This window comes from Oncorhynchus mykiss, unplaced genomic scaffold (assembly GCF_013265735.2).
Source record: "Oncorhynchus mykiss isolate Arlee unplaced genomic scaffold, USDA_OmykA_1.1 un_scaffold_421, whole genome shotgun sequence".
Classification (NCBI taxonomy): domain Eukaryota; kingdom Metazoa; phylum Chordata; class Actinopteri; order Salmoniformes; family Salmonidae; genus Oncorhynchus; species Oncorhynchus mykiss.
In genome coordinates, this window is record NW_023493868.1 from 62,506 (window position 1) to 77,068 (window position 14,563).

The 14,563-nt window shown below is 42.6% G+C and overlaps 11 non-coding genes across 11 annotated transcripts; all 11 read right to left on the reverse strand.

The window, feature by feature from the left end:
* Positions 1 to 855: 855 nt before the first annotated feature.
* On the reverse strand, positions 856 to 927 carry trnap-ugg. Its single transcript has one exon. It is a non-coding gene; the product is annotated as a tRNA-Pro (tRNA).
* A 1,805-nt stretch (positions 928 to 2,732) lies between these two features.
* On the reverse strand, positions 2,733 to 2,804 carry trnap-ugg. Its single transcript has one exon. It is a non-coding gene; the product is annotated as a tRNA-Pro (tRNA).
* An 864-nt stretch (positions 2,805 to 3,668) lies between these two features.
* Positions 3,669 to 3,740, reverse strand: trnap-ugg. Its single transcript has one exon. It is a non-coding gene; the product is annotated as a tRNA-Pro (tRNA).
* A 2,746-nt stretch (positions 3,741 to 6,486) lies between these two features.
* On the reverse strand, positions 6,487 to 6,558 carry trnap-ugg. Its single transcript has one exon. It is a non-coding gene; the product is annotated as a tRNA-Pro (tRNA).
* A 1,795-nt stretch (positions 6,559 to 8,353) lies between these two features.
* On the reverse strand, positions 8,354 to 8,425 carry trnap-ugg. The gene has a single exon. It is a non-coding gene; the product is annotated as a tRNA-Pro (tRNA).
* Positions 8,426 to 9,288: 863 nt separating this feature from the next.
* Positions 9,289 to 9,361, reverse strand: trnap-ugg. Its single transcript has one exon. It is a non-coding gene; the product is annotated as a tRNA-Pro (tRNA).
* Positions 9,362 to 10,226: 865 nt separating this feature from the next.
* Positions 10,227 to 10,298, reverse strand: trnap-ugg. Its single transcript has one exon. It is a non-coding gene; the product is annotated as a tRNA-Pro (tRNA).
* Positions 10,299 to 11,164: 866 nt separating this feature from the next.
* trnap-ugg lies at positions 11,165 to 11,236 on the reverse strand. The gene has a single exon. It is a non-coding gene; the product is annotated as a tRNA-Pro (tRNA).
* Positions 11,237 to 12,098: 862 nt separating this feature from the next.
* Positions 12,099 to 12,170, reverse strand: trnap-ugg. The gene has a single exon. It is a non-coding gene; the product is annotated as a tRNA-Pro (tRNA).
* An 864-nt stretch (positions 12,171 to 13,034) lies between these two features.
* trnap-ugg lies at positions 13,035 to 13,106 on the reverse strand. Its single transcript has one exon. It is a non-coding gene; the product is annotated as a tRNA-Pro (tRNA).
* Positions 13,107 to 13,966: 860 nt separating this feature from the next.
* On the reverse strand, positions 13,967 to 14,039 carry trnap-ugg. The gene has a single exon. It is a non-coding gene; the product is annotated as a tRNA-Pro (tRNA).
* Between the last annotated feature and the right edge of the window lie 524 nt (positions 14,040 to 14,563).

A 14,563-nucleotide genomic window follows, 5' to 3' on the forward strand; every position in this document is an offset into this window, starting at 1 on the left:
AAGACATTGTTTTGCAGTCGCCAGCAATGACGGTGAGATATGCATTGACAGGTCGATGTTGCCAGGCCACAGTGGATCACGTGAGTGTTGGTGGTATACTTGTGAGCATAGCTATCTTCCAAGCAGTTGACCAGGTTTCAGTTCAAATACTCTGTAATTCATCTCCTGAGTCTTTCAGATTCAATCTTCATTAGCTGTAACAGCAAGAAACAAATGAAGAAAGAGCTAAATGTAGATTTTAACAATTAAAAAGTAGACATCAAATCAATTGGATCTCATTCATTTGATCCGATTGACGCACCGGTATGTGAATAAAAAAACAAAAAAACATTGGAATCTCTCAGTTTTAAATTAGAAATGTCACACATTTTGCACTGGATGCTTCTCAGATCCTACCATAACTGCTGATGTTACACCCTCTGCATTTTTGGTGAAATGTGGCAGAGCGAGAGCAATGTTTGTCAAAACATGACACATCCCTAAAATCTGTCTTCTCATACAAATGTCTATAGCTTCAGAACGGTTTGACCTACAAAATAGTTTGCCCATTCTTTGGAAAGGGGAGACTCTCACAAACACAATACTGTTCTCAGTTTTGCTCTACGACCCCACAAGTGGTCCAAGGGACTTGTCTGAAGGTAACCTATGTCCCGGTAAAAGGACAGGTTTTTTAACCAAGGAAGAAATTAATACATGTTTGTGCGATGCTGAACCCACTAGTGCAGAGCACAATGGATTAGCATTCCATTGCCTTAATCACTTGTCCACCTGGTCCTGCGCTCCAGTGGTAGCAGTCGCCCCTCCAACCAGTTGCCCAAGATCCGCCTGTCTCACATTGTTAAAGGCTCTTCAAAAGGGATCGTCCGGGATTTGAACCCGGGACCTCTCGCACCCAAAGCGAGAATCATACCCCTAGACCAACGAGCCATTTATTTCAAGACATTGTTTTGCAGTCGCCAGCAATGACGGTGATAATATGCATTGACAGGTCGATGTTGCCAGGCCCACAGTGGATCACGTGAGTGTTGGTGGTATACTTGTGAGCATAGCTATCTTCCAAGCAGTTGACCAGGTTTCAGTTCAAATACTCTGTAATTCATCTCCTGAGTCTTTCAGATTCAATCTTCATTAGCTGTAACAGCAAGAAACAAATGAAGAAAGAGCTAAATGTAGATTTTAACATTAAAAAGTAGACATCAAAATCAATTGGATCTCATTTCATTTGATCCGATTGACGCACCGGTATGTGAATAAAAAAACAAAAAAACATTGGAAATCTCTCAGTTTTAAATTAGAAATGTCACACATTTTGCACTGGATGCTTCTCAGTCCTACCATAACTGCTGATGTTACACCTCTGCATTTTTGTGAATGTGGCAGAGCGAGAGCAATGTTTGTCAAAACATGACACATCCCTAAAATCTGTCTTCTCATACAAATGTCTATAGCTTCAGAACGGTTTGAACCTACAAAATAGTTTGCCCATTCTTTGGAAAGGGGAGACTCTCACAAACCCAATGCTGTTCGCAGTTTGCTCTACGACCCCCACAAGTGTCAAGGACTCGTCTGAAGGTACCTATTGTCCCGGTAAAGGACAGGTTTTTTTAACCAAGGAAGAAATTAATACATGTTGTGCGATGCTGAACCCACTAGTGCAGAGCACAATGGATTAGCATTCCATTGCCTTAATCACTTGTCAACCTGGTCCTGCGCTCCAGTGTAGCAGTCGCCCCTCCACCAGTTGCCAAGATCCGCCTGTCTCACATTGTTAAAGGCTCTCAAAAGGGCTCGTCCGGATTTGAACCCGGGACCTTCTCCAACCCAAAGCAAGAAATCATACCCCTAGACCAACGAGCCATTTATTTCAAGACATGTTTTGCGTCGCCAGCAATGACGGTGAGAATATGCATTGACAGGTCGATGTTGCCAGGCCCACAGTGGATCACGTGAGTGTTGGTGGTATAACTTGTGAGCATAGCTATCTTCCAAGCAGTTGACCAGGTTTCAGTTCAAATACTCTGTAATTCATCTCCTGAGTCTTTCAGATTCAATCTTCATTAGCTGTAACAGCAAGAAACAAATGAAGAAAGAGATAAATGTAGATTTTAACAATTAAAAAGTAGACATCAAAATCAATTGGATCTCATTTCATTTGAGTCCGATTGACGCACCGGTATGTGAATAAAAAAAACAAAAAACATTGGAATCTCTCAAGTTTTAAATTAGAAATGTCACACATTTTGCACTGGATGCTTCTCAGTCCTACCATAAATGCTGATGTTACACCTCTGCATTTTTGGTGAAATGTGGCAGAGCGAGAGCAATGTTTGTCAAAACATGACACATCCCTAAAAATCTGTCTTCTCATACAAAATGTCTATAGCTTCAGAACGGTTTGACCTACAAAATAGTTTGCCCATTCTTTGGAAAGGGGAGACTCTCACAAACACAATGCTGTTCTCAGTTTTGCTCTACGACCCCCACAAGTGTCAAGGGACTCGTCTGAAGGTAACCTATGTCCCGGTAAAAGGACAGGTTTTTTAACCAAGGAAGAAATTAATACATGTTGTGCGATGCTGAACCCACTAGTGCAGAGCACAATGGATTAGCAGTCCATTACCTTAATCACTTGTCCACCTGGTCCTGCGCTCCAGTGGTAGCAGTCGCCCCTCCAACCAGTTGCCCAAGATCCGCCTGTCTCCATTGTTTACATTGTTAAAGGCTCTTCAAAAGGGCTCGTCCGGGATTTGAACCCGGGACCTCTCGCACCCAAAGCAAGAATCATACCCCTAGACCAACGAGCCATTTATTTCAAGACATTGTTTTGCAGTCGCCAGCAATGACGGTGAGAATATGCATTGACAGGTCGATGTTGCCAGGCCACAGTGGATCACGTGAGTGTTGGTGATATACTTGTGAGCATAGCTATCTTCCAAGCAGTTGACCAGGTTTCAGTTCAAATACTCTGTAATTCATCTCCTGAGTCTTTCAGATTCAATCTTCATTAGCTGTAACAGCAAGAAACAAATGAAGAAAGAGCTAAATGTAGATTTTAACAATTAAAAAGTAGACATCAAAATCAATTGGATCTCATTTCATTTGATCCGATTGACGCACCGGTATGTGAATAAAAAAACAAAAAAACATTGGAATCTCTCAGTTTTAAATTAGAAATGTCACACATTTTGCACTGATGCTTCTCAGTCCTACCATAACTGCTGATGTTACACCTCTGCATTTTGGTGAAATGTGGCAGAGCGAGAGCAATGTTTGTCAAAACATGACACAGTCCCTAAAATCTGTCTTCTCATACAAATGTCTATAGCTTCAGAACGGTTTGACCTACAAAATAGTTTGCCCATTCTTTGGAAAGGGGAGACTCTCACAAACACAATGCTGTTCTCAGTTTTGCTCTACGACCCCCACAAGTGTCAAGGGACTCGTCTGAAGGTAACCTATGTCCCGGTAAAAGGACAGGTTTTTTAAACCAAGGAAGAAATTATACATGTTGTGCGATGCTGAACCCACTAGTGCAGAGCACAATGGATTAGCAGTCCATTGCCTTAATCACTTGTCCCACCTGGTCCTGCCACTCCAGTGGTAGCAGTCGCCCCTCCAACCAGTTGCCCAAGATCCGCCTGTCTCACATTGTTAAAGGCTCTTCAAAAGGGCTCGTCCGGGATTTGAACCCGGGACCTCTCGCACCCAAAGCGAGAATCATACCCCTAGACCAACGAGCCATTTATTTCAAGACATTGTTTTGCAGTCGCCAGCAATGACGGTGAGAATATGCATTGACAGGTCGATGTTGCCAGGCCACAGTGGATCACGTGAGTGTTGGTGGTATACTTGTGAGCGTAGCTATCTTCCAAGCAGTTGACAGGTTTCAGGTTCAAATACTCTGTAATTCATCTCCTGAGTCTTTCAGATTCAATCTTCATTAGCTGTAACAGCAAGAAACAAATGAAGAAAGAGCTAAATGTAGATTTTAACAATTAAAAAGTAGACATCAAAATCAATTGGATCTCATTTCATTTGATCCGATTGACGCACCGGTATGTGAATAAAAAAAAAAAAAAACATTGGAATCTCTCAGTTTTAAATTAGAAATGTCACACATTTTGCACTGGATGCTTCTCAGTCCTACCATAACTGCTGATGTTACACCTCTGCATTTTGGTGAAATGTGGCAGAGCGAGAGCAATGTTTGTCAAAACATGACACATCCCTAAAATCTGTCTTCTCATACAAATGTCTATAGCTTCAGAAACGGTTTGACCTACAAAATAGTTTGCCCATTCTTGGAAAGGGGAGACTCTCACAAACACAATGCTGTTCTCAGTTTTGCTCTACGACCCCCACAAGTGTCAAGGGACTCGTCTGAAGGTAACCTATGTCCCGGTAAAAAGGACAGGTTTTTTAACCAAGGAAGAAATTAATACATGTTGTGCGATGCTGAACCCACTAGTGCAGAGCACAATGGATTAGCATTCCATTGCCTTAATCACTTGTCCACCTGGTCCTGCGCTCCAGTGGTAGCAGTCGCCCCTCCAACCAGTTGCCCAAGATCCGCCTGTCTCACATTGTTAAAGGCTCTTCAAAAGGGCTCGTCCGGGATTTGAACCCGGGACCTCTCACACCCAAAGCAGAGAATCATACCCTAGACCAACGAGCCATTTATTTCAAGACATTGTTTTGCAGTCGCCAGCAATGACGGTGAGAATATGCATTGACAGGGTCGATGTTGCCAGGCCACAGTGGATCACGTGAGTGTTGGTGGTATACTTGTGAGCATAGCTATCTTCCAAGCAGTTGACCAGGTTTCAGTTCAAATACTCTGTAATTCATCTCCTGAGTCTTTCAGATTCAATCTTCATTAGCTGTAACAGCAAGAAACAAATGAGAAAGAGCTAAATGTAGATTTTAACAATTAAAAGTAGACATCAAAATCAATTGGATCTCATTTCATTTGATCCGATTGACGCACCGGTATGTGAATAAAAAAAACAAAAAAAACATTGGAATCTCTCAGTTTTAAATTAGAAATGTCACACATTTTGCACTGGATGCTTCTCAGTCCTACCATAACTGCTGATGTTACACCTCTGCATTTTTGGTGAAATGTGGCAGAGCGAGAGCAATGTTTGTCAAAACATGACACATCCCTAAAATCTGTCTTCTCATACAAATGTCTATAGCTTCAGAACGGTTTTGACCTACAAAATAGTTTGCCCATTCTTTGGAAAGGGGAGACTCTCACAAACACAATACTGTTCTCAGTTTTGCTCTACGACCCCCACAAGTGTCAAGGGACTTGTCTGAAGGTAACCTATGTCCCGGTAAAAGGACAGGTTTTTTAACCAAGGAAGAAATTAATACATGTTGTGCGATGCTGAACCCACTAGTGCAGAGCACAATGGATTAGCATTCCATTGCCTTAATCACTTGTCCACCTGGTCCTGCGCTCCAGTGGGTAGCAGTCGCCCTCCCAACCAGTTGCCCACAGATCCGCCTGTCTCGAATTGTTTAAAGAGCTCTCAAAAGGATCGTCCGGGATTTGAACCCGGGACCTCTCGCCACCCAAAGCGAGAATCATACCCCTAGACCAACGAGCCATTTATTTCAAGACATTGTTTTGCAGTCGCCAGCAATGACGGTGAGAATATGCATTGACAGGTCGATGTTGCCAGGCCACAGTGGGATCACGTGAGTGTTGGTGGTATACTTGTGGCATAGCTATCTTCCAAGCAGTTGACCAGGTTTCAGTTCAAATACTCTGTAATTCATCTGCCTGAGTCTTTCAGATTCAATCTTCATTAGCTGTAACAGCAAGAAACAAATGAAGAAAGAGCTAAATGTAGATTTTAACAATTAAAAAAGTAGACATCAAAATCATTGGATCTCATTTCATTTGATCCGATTGACGCCACCGGTATGTGAATAAAAAAACAAAAAAACATTGGAAATCTCTCAGTTTAAATTAGAAAATGTCACACATTTTGCACTGGATGCTTCTCAGTCCTACCATAACTGCTGATGTTACACTCTGCATTTTTGGTGAAATGTGGCAGAGCGAGAGCAATGTTTGTCAGAACATGACACAGTCCCTAAAATCTGTATTCTCATACAAATGTCTATAGCTTCAGAACGGTTTGACCTACAAAATAGTTTGCCCATGATCTTTGGAAAGGGGAGACTCTCACAAACACATGCTGTTCTCAGTTTTGCTCTACTACGACCCCCACAAGTGTCAGTGGGACTTCGTCCTGACAGGTGAACCTATGTCCCGGTAAAAGGACGGTTTTTTAACCAAGGAAGAATTTAATACATGTTGTCGATGCTGAACCCACTAGTGCAGAGCACAATGGATTAGCAGTGTCCATTACCTTAATCACTTGTCCACCTGGTCCTGCGCTCCAGTGGTAGCAGTCGCCCCTCCAACCAGTTGCCCAAGATCCGCCCTGTATTGTTAAAGGCTCTTCAAAAGGGCTCGTCCGGGATTTGAACCCGGGACCTCTCGCACCCAAAGCGAGAATCATACCCCTAGACCAACGAGCCATTTATTTCAAGACATTGTTTTGCAGTCGCCAGCAATGACGGTGAGAATATGCATTGACAGGTCGATGTTGCCAGGCCACAGTGGATCACGTGAGTGTTGGTGGTATACTTGTGAGCATAGCTATCTTCCAAGCAGTTGACCAGGTTTCAGTTCAAATACTCTGTAATTCATCTCCTGAGTCTTTCAGATTCAATCTTCATTAGCTGTAACAGCAAGAAACAAATGAAGAAAGAGCTAAATGTAGATTTTAAACAATTAAAAAGTAGACATCAAAATCAATTGGATCTCATTTCATTTGATCCGATTGACGCACCGGTATGTGAATAAAAAACAAAAAAACATTGGAATCTCTCAGTTTTAAATTAGAAATGTCACACATTTTGCACTGGATGCTTCTCAGTCCTACCATAACTGCTGATGTTACACCTCTGCATTTTTGGTGAAATGTGGCAGAGCGAGAGCAATGTTTGTCCAAAACATGACACATCCCTAAAATCTGTCTTCTCATACAAATGTCTATAGCTTCAGAACGGTTTGACCTACAAAATAGTTTGCCCATTCTTTGGAAAGGGGAGACTCTCACAAACACAATGCTGTTCTCAGTTTTGCTCTACGACCCCCACAAGTGTCAAGGGACTCGTCTGAAGGTAACCTATGTCCCGGTAAAAGGACAGGTTTTTTAACCAAGGAAGAAATTAATACATGTTGTGCGATGCTGAACCCACTAGTGCAGAGCACAATGGATTAGCAGTCCATTGACCTTAATCACTTGTCCACCTGGTCCTGCGCTCCAGTGGTAGCAGTCGCCCTCCAACCAGTTGCCCAAGATCCGCCTGTCTCACATTGTTAAAGGCTCTTCAAAAGGGCTCGTCCGGGATTTGAACCCGGGACCTCTCGCACCAAAGCGAGAATCATACCCCTAGACCAACGAGCCATTTATTTCAAGACATTGTTTTGCAGTCGCCAGCAATGACGGTGAGAATATGCATTGACAGGTCGATGTTGCCAGGCCACAGTGGATCACGTGAGTGTTGGTGTATACTTGTGAGCATAGCTATCTTCCAAGCAGTTGACCAGGTTTCAGTTCAAATACTCTGTAATTCATCTCCTGAGTCTTTCAGATTCAATCTTCATTAGCTGTAACAGCAAGAAACAAATGAAGAAAGAGCTAAATGTAGATTTTAACAATTAAAAAGTAGACATCAAAATCAATTGGATCTCATTTCATTTGATCCGATTGACGCACCGGTATGTGAATAAAAAAACAAAAAAACATTGGAATCTCTCAGTTTTAAATTAGAAATGTCACACATTTTGCACTGGATGCTTCTCAGTCCTACCATAACTGCTGATGTTACACCTCTGCATTTTGGTGAAATGTGGCAGAGCGAGAGCAATGTTTGTCAAAACATGACACATCCCTAAAATCTGTCTTCTCATACAAATGTCTATAGCTTCAGAACGGTTTGACCTACAAAATAGTTTGCCCATTCTTTGGAAAGGGGGAGACTCTCACAAACACAATGCTGTTCTCAGTTTTGCTCTACGACCCCACAAGTGTCAAGGGACTCGTCTGAAGGTAACCTATGTCCCGGTAAAAGGACAGGTTTTTTAACCAAGGAAGAAATTAATACATGTTGTGCGATGCTGAACCCACTAGTGCAGAGCACAATGGATTAGCAGTCCATTGCCTTAATCACTTGTCCACCTGGTCCTGCGCTCCAGTGGTAGCAGTCGCCCCTCCAACAGTTGCCCAAGATCCGCCTGTCTCACATTGTTAAAGGCTCTTCAAAAGGGCTCGTCCGGGATTTGAACCCGGGACCTCTCGCACCCAAAGCGAGAATCATACCCCTAGACCAACGAGCCATTTATTTCAAGACATTGTTTTGCAGTCGCCCAGCAATGACGGTGAGAATATGCATTGACAGGTCGATGTTGCCAGGCCACAGTGGATCACGTGAGTGTTGGTGGTATACTTGTGAGCATAGCTATCTTCCAAGCAGTTGACCAGGTTTCAGTTCAAATACTCTGTAATTCATCTGCCTGAGTCTTTCAGATTCAATCTTCATTAGCTGTAACAGCAAGAAACAAATGAAGAAAGAGCTAAATGTAGATTTAACAATTAAAAAGTAGACATCAAAATCAATTGGATCTCATTTCATTTGATCCGATTGACGCACCGGTATGTGAATAAAAAAACTAAAAAACATTGGAATCTCTCAGTTTTAAATTAGAAATGTCACACATTTTGCACTGGATGCTTCTCAGTCCTACCATAACTGCTGATGTTACACCTCTGCATTTTTGGTGAAATGTGGCAGAGCGAGAGCAATGTTTGTCAAAACATGACACATCCCTAAAATCTGTATTCTCATACAAATGTCTATAGCTTCAGAACGGTTTGACCTACAAAATAGTTTGCCCATTCTTTGGAAAGGGGAGACTCTCACAAACACAATGCTGTTCTCAGTTTTGCTCTACGACCCCCACAAGTGTCAAGGACTCGTCTGAAGGTAACCTATGTCCCGGTAAAAGGACAGGTTTTTTAACCAAGGAAGAAATTAATACATGTTGTGCGATGCTGAACCCACTAGTGCAGAGCACAATGGATTAGCAGTCCATTGACCTTAATCACTTGTCCACCTGGTCCTGCGCTCCAGTGGTAGCAGTCGCCCCTCCAACCAGTTGCCCAAGATCCGCCTGTCTCACATTGTTAAAGGCTCTTCAAAGGGCTCGTCCGGGATTTGAACCCGGGGACCTCTCGCACCCAAAGCGAGAATCATACCCCTAGACCAACGAGCCATTTATTTCAAGACATTGTTTTGCAGTCGCCAGCAATGACGGTGAGAATATGCATTGACAGGTCGATGTTGCCAGGCCACAGTGGATCACGTGAGTGTTGGTGGTATACTTGTGAGCATAGCTATCTTCCAAGCAGTTGACCAGGTTTCAGTTCAAATACTCTGTAATTCATCTGCTGAGTCTTTCAGATTCAATCTTCATTAGCTGTAACAGCAAGAAACAAATGAAGAAAGAGCTAAATGTAGATTTTAACAATTAAAAAGTAGACATCAAAATCAATTGGATCTCATTTCATTTGATCCGATTGACGCACCGGTATGTGAATAAAAAAACTAAAAAAACATTGGAATCTCTCAGTTTTAAATTAGAAATGTCACACATTTTGCACTGGATGCTTCTCAGTCCTACCATAACTGCTGATGTTACACCTCTGCATTTTTGGTGAAATGTGGCAGAGCGGAGAGCAATGTTTGTCAAAACATGACACATCCCTAAAATCTGTCTTCTCATACAAATGTCTATAGCTTCAGAACGGTTTGACCTACAAAATAGTTTGCCCATTCTTTGGAAAGGGGAGACTCTCACAAACACAATGCTGTTCTCAGTTTTGCTCTACGACCCCCACAAGTGTCAAGGGACTCGTCTGAAGGTAACCTATGTCCCGGTAAAAGGACAGGTTTTTTAACCAAGGAAGAAATTAATACATGTTGTGCGATGCTGAACCCACTAGTGCAGAGCACAATGGATTAGCAGTCCATTGCCTTAATCACTTGTCCACCTGGTCCTGCGCTCCAGTGGTAGCAAGTCGCCCTCCAACCAGTTGCCCAAGATCCGCCTGTCTCACATTGTTAAAGGCTCTTCAAAAGGGCTCGTCCGGGATTTGAACCCGGGACCTCTCGCACCCAAAGCGAGAATCATACCCCTAGACCAACGAGCCATTTATTTCAAGACATTGTTTTGCAGTCGCCAGCAATGACGGTGAGAATATGCATTGACAGGTCGATGTTGCCAGGCCACAGTGGATCACGTGAGTGTTGGTGGTATACTTGTGAGCATAGCTATCTTCCAAGCAGTTGACCAGGTTTCAGTTCAAATACTCTGTAATTCATCTGCTGAGTCTTTCAGATTCAATCTTCATTAGCTGTAACAGCAAGAAACAAATGAAGAAAGAGCTAAATGTAGATTTTAACAATTAAAAAGTAGACATCAAAATCAATTGGATCTCATTTCATTTGATCCGATTGACGCACCGGTATGTGAATAAAAAAAACAAAAAACATTGGAATCTCTCAGTTTTAAATTAGAAATGTCACACATTTTGCACTGGATGCTTCTCAGTCCTACCATAACTGCTGATGTTACACCTCTGCATTTTTGGTGAAATGTGGCAGAGCGAGAGCAATGTTTGTCAAAACATGACACATCCCTAAAATCTGTCTTCTCATACAAATGTCTATAGCTTCAGAACGGTTTGACCTACAAAATAGTTTGCCCATTCTTTGGAAAGGGGAGACTCTCACAAACACAATGCTGTTCTCAGTTTTGCTCTACGACCCCCACAAGTGTCAAGGGACTCGTCTGAAGGTAACCTATGTCCCGGTAAAAGGACAGGTTTTTTTAAACCAAGGAAGAAATTAATACATGTTGTGCGATGCTGAACCCACTAGTGCAGAGCACAATGGATTAGCAGTCCATTAGCCTTAATCACTTGTCCACCTGGTCCTGCGCTCCAGTGGTAGCAGTCGCCCCTCCAACCAGTTGCCCAAGATCCGCCTGTCTCACATTGTTAAAGGCTCTTCAAAAGGGCTCGTCCGGGATTTGAACCCGGGACCTCTCGCACCCAAAGCGAGAATCATACCCCTAGACCAACGAGCCATTTATTTCAAGACATTGTTTTGCAGTCGCCAGCAATGACGGTGAGAATATGCATTGACAGGTCGATGTTGCCAGGCCACAGTGGATCACGTGAGTGTTGGTGGTATACTTGTGAGCATAGCTATCTTCCAAGCAGTTGACCAGGTTTCAGTTCAAATACTCTGTAATTCATCTCCTGAGTCTTTCAGATTCAATCTTCATTAGCTGTAACAGCAAGAAACAAATGAAGAAAGAGCTAAATGTAGATTTTAACAATTAAAAAGTAGACATCAAAATCAATTGGATCTCATTTCATTTGATCCGATTGACGCACCGGTATGTGAATAAAAAAAACAAAAAACATTGGAATCTCTCAGTTTTAAATTAGAAATGTCACACATTTTGCACTGGATGCTTCTCAGTCCTACCATAACTGCTGATGTTACACCTCTGCATTTTTGGTGAAATGTGGCAGAGCGAGAGCAATGTTTGTCAAAACATGACACATCCCTAAAATCTGTCTTCTCATACAAATGTCTATAGCTTCAGAACGGTTTGACCTACAAATAGTTTGCCCATTCTTTGGAAAGGGGAGACTCTCACAAACACAATGCTGTTCTCAGTTTTGCTCTACGACCCCCACAAGTGTCAAGGGACTCGTCTGAAGGTAACCTATGTCCCGGTAAAAGGACAGGTTTTTTAACCAAGGAAGAAATTAATACATGTTGTGCGATGCTGAACCCACTAGTGCAGAGCACAATGGATTAGCAGTCCATTGCCTTAATCACTTGTCCACCTGGTCCTGCGCTCCAGTGGTAGCAGTCGCCCCTCCAACCAGTTGCCCAAGATCCGCCTGTCTCACATTGTTAAAGGCTCTTCAAAAGGGCTCGTCCGGGATTTGAACCCGGGACCTCTCGCACCCAAAGCGAGAATCATACCCCTAGACCAACGAGCCATTTATTTCAAGACATTGTTTTGCAGTCGCCAGCAATGACGGTGAGAATATGCATTGACAGGTCGATGTTGCCAGGCCACAGTGGATCACGTGAGTGTTGGTGGTATACTTGTGAGCATAGCTATCTTCCAAGCAGTTGACCAGGTTTCAGTTCAAATACTCTGTAATTCATCTCCTGAGTCTTTCAGATTCAATCTTCATTAGCTGTAACAGCAAGAAACAAATGAAGAAAGAGCTAAATGTAGATTTTAACAATTAAAAAGTAGACATCAAAATCAATTGGATCTCATTTCATTTGATCCGATTGACGCACCGGTATGTGAATAAAAAAAACAAAAAAAACATTGGAATCTCTCAGTTTTAAATTAGAAATGTTCACACATTTTGCACTGGATGCTTCTCAGTCCTACCATAACTGCTGATGTTACACCTCTGCATTTTTGGTGAAATGTGGCAGAGCGAGAGCAATGTTTGTCAAAACATGACACATCCCTAAAATCTGTCTTCTCATACAAATGTCTATAGCTTCAGAACGGTTTGACCTACAAAATAGTTTGCCCATTCTTTGGAAAGGGGAGACTCTCACAAACACAATGCTGTTCTCAGTTTGCTCTACGACCCCCACAAGTGTCAAGGGACTCGTCTGAAGGTAACCTATGTCCCGGTAAAAGGACAGGTTTTTTAACCAAGGAAGAAATTAATACATGTTGTGCGATGCTGAACCCACTAGTGCAGAGCACAATGGATTAGCAGTCCATTGCCTTAATCACTTGTCCACCTGGTCCTGCGCTCCAGTGGTAGCAGTCGCCCCTCCAACCAGTTGCCCAAGATCCGCCTGTCTCACATTGTTAAAGGCTCTTCAAAGGGCTCGTCCGGGATTTGAACCCGGGACCTCTCGCACCCAAAGCGAGAATCATACCCCTAGACCAACGAGCCATTTATTTCAAGACATTGTTTTGCAGTCGCCAGCAATGACGGTGAGAATATGCATTGACAGGGTCGATGTTGCCAGGCCACAGTGGATCACGTGAGTGTTGGTGGTATACTTGTGAGCATAGCTATCTTCCAAGCAGTTGACCAGGTTTCAGTTCAAATACTCTGTAATTCATCTCCTGAGTCTTTCAGATTCCATCTTCATTAGCTGTAACAGCAAGAAACAAATGAAGAAAGAGCTAAATGTAGATTTTAACAATTAAAAAGTAGACATCAAAATCAATTGGATCTCATTTCATTTGATCCGATTGACGCACCGGTATGTGAATAAAAAACAAAAAAAACATTGGAATCTCTCAGTTTTAAATTAGAAATGTCACACATTTTGCACTGGATGCTTCTCAGTCCTACCATAACTGCTGATGTTACACCTCTGCATTTTTGGTGAAATGTGGCAGAGCGAGAGCAATGTTTGTCAAACATGACACATCCCTAAAATCTGTCTTTCTCATACAAATGTCTATAGCTTCAGAACGGTTTTGACCTACAAAATAGTTTGCCCATTCTTTGGAAAGGGGAGACTCTCACAAACACAATGCTGTTCTCAGTTTTGCTCTACGACCCCCACAAGGTCAAGGACTCGTCTGAAGGTAACCTATGTCCCGGTAAAAGGACAGGTTTTTTAACCAAGAAGAATTAATACATGTTGTGCGATGCTGAACCCACTAGTGCAGAGCACAATGGATTAGCAGTCCATTGCCTTAATCACTTGTCCACCTGGTCTGCGCTCCAGTGGTAGCAGTCGCCCCTCCAACCAGTTGCCCAAGATCCGCCTGTCTCACATTGTTAAAGGCTCTTCAAAAGGGCTCGTCCGGGATTTGAAACCCGGGACCTCTCGCACCCAAAGCGAGAATCATACCCCTAGACCAACGAGCCATTTATTTCAAGACATTGTTTTGCAGTCGCCAGCAATGACGGTGAGAATATGCATTGACAGGTCGATGTTGCCAGGCCACAGTGGATCACGTGAGTGTTGGTGGTATACTTGTGAGCAGTAGCTATCTTCCAAGCAGTTGACCAGGTTTCAGTTCAAATACTCTGTAATTCATCTCCTGAGTCTTTCAGATTCAATCTTCATTAGCTGTAACAGCAAGAAACAAATGAAGAAAGAGCTAAATGTAGATTTTAACAATTAAAAAGTAGACATCAAAATCAATTGGATCTCATTTCATTTGATCCGATTGACGCACCGGTATGTGAATAAAAAAAACAAAAAAACATTGGAATCTCTCAGTTTTAAATTAGAAATGTCACACATTTTGCACTGGATGCTTCTCAGTCCTACCATAACTGCTGATGTTACACCTCTGCATTTTTGGTGAAATGTGGCAGAGCGAGAGCAATGTTTGTCAAAACATGACACATCCCTAAAATCTGTATTCTCATACAAATGTCTATAG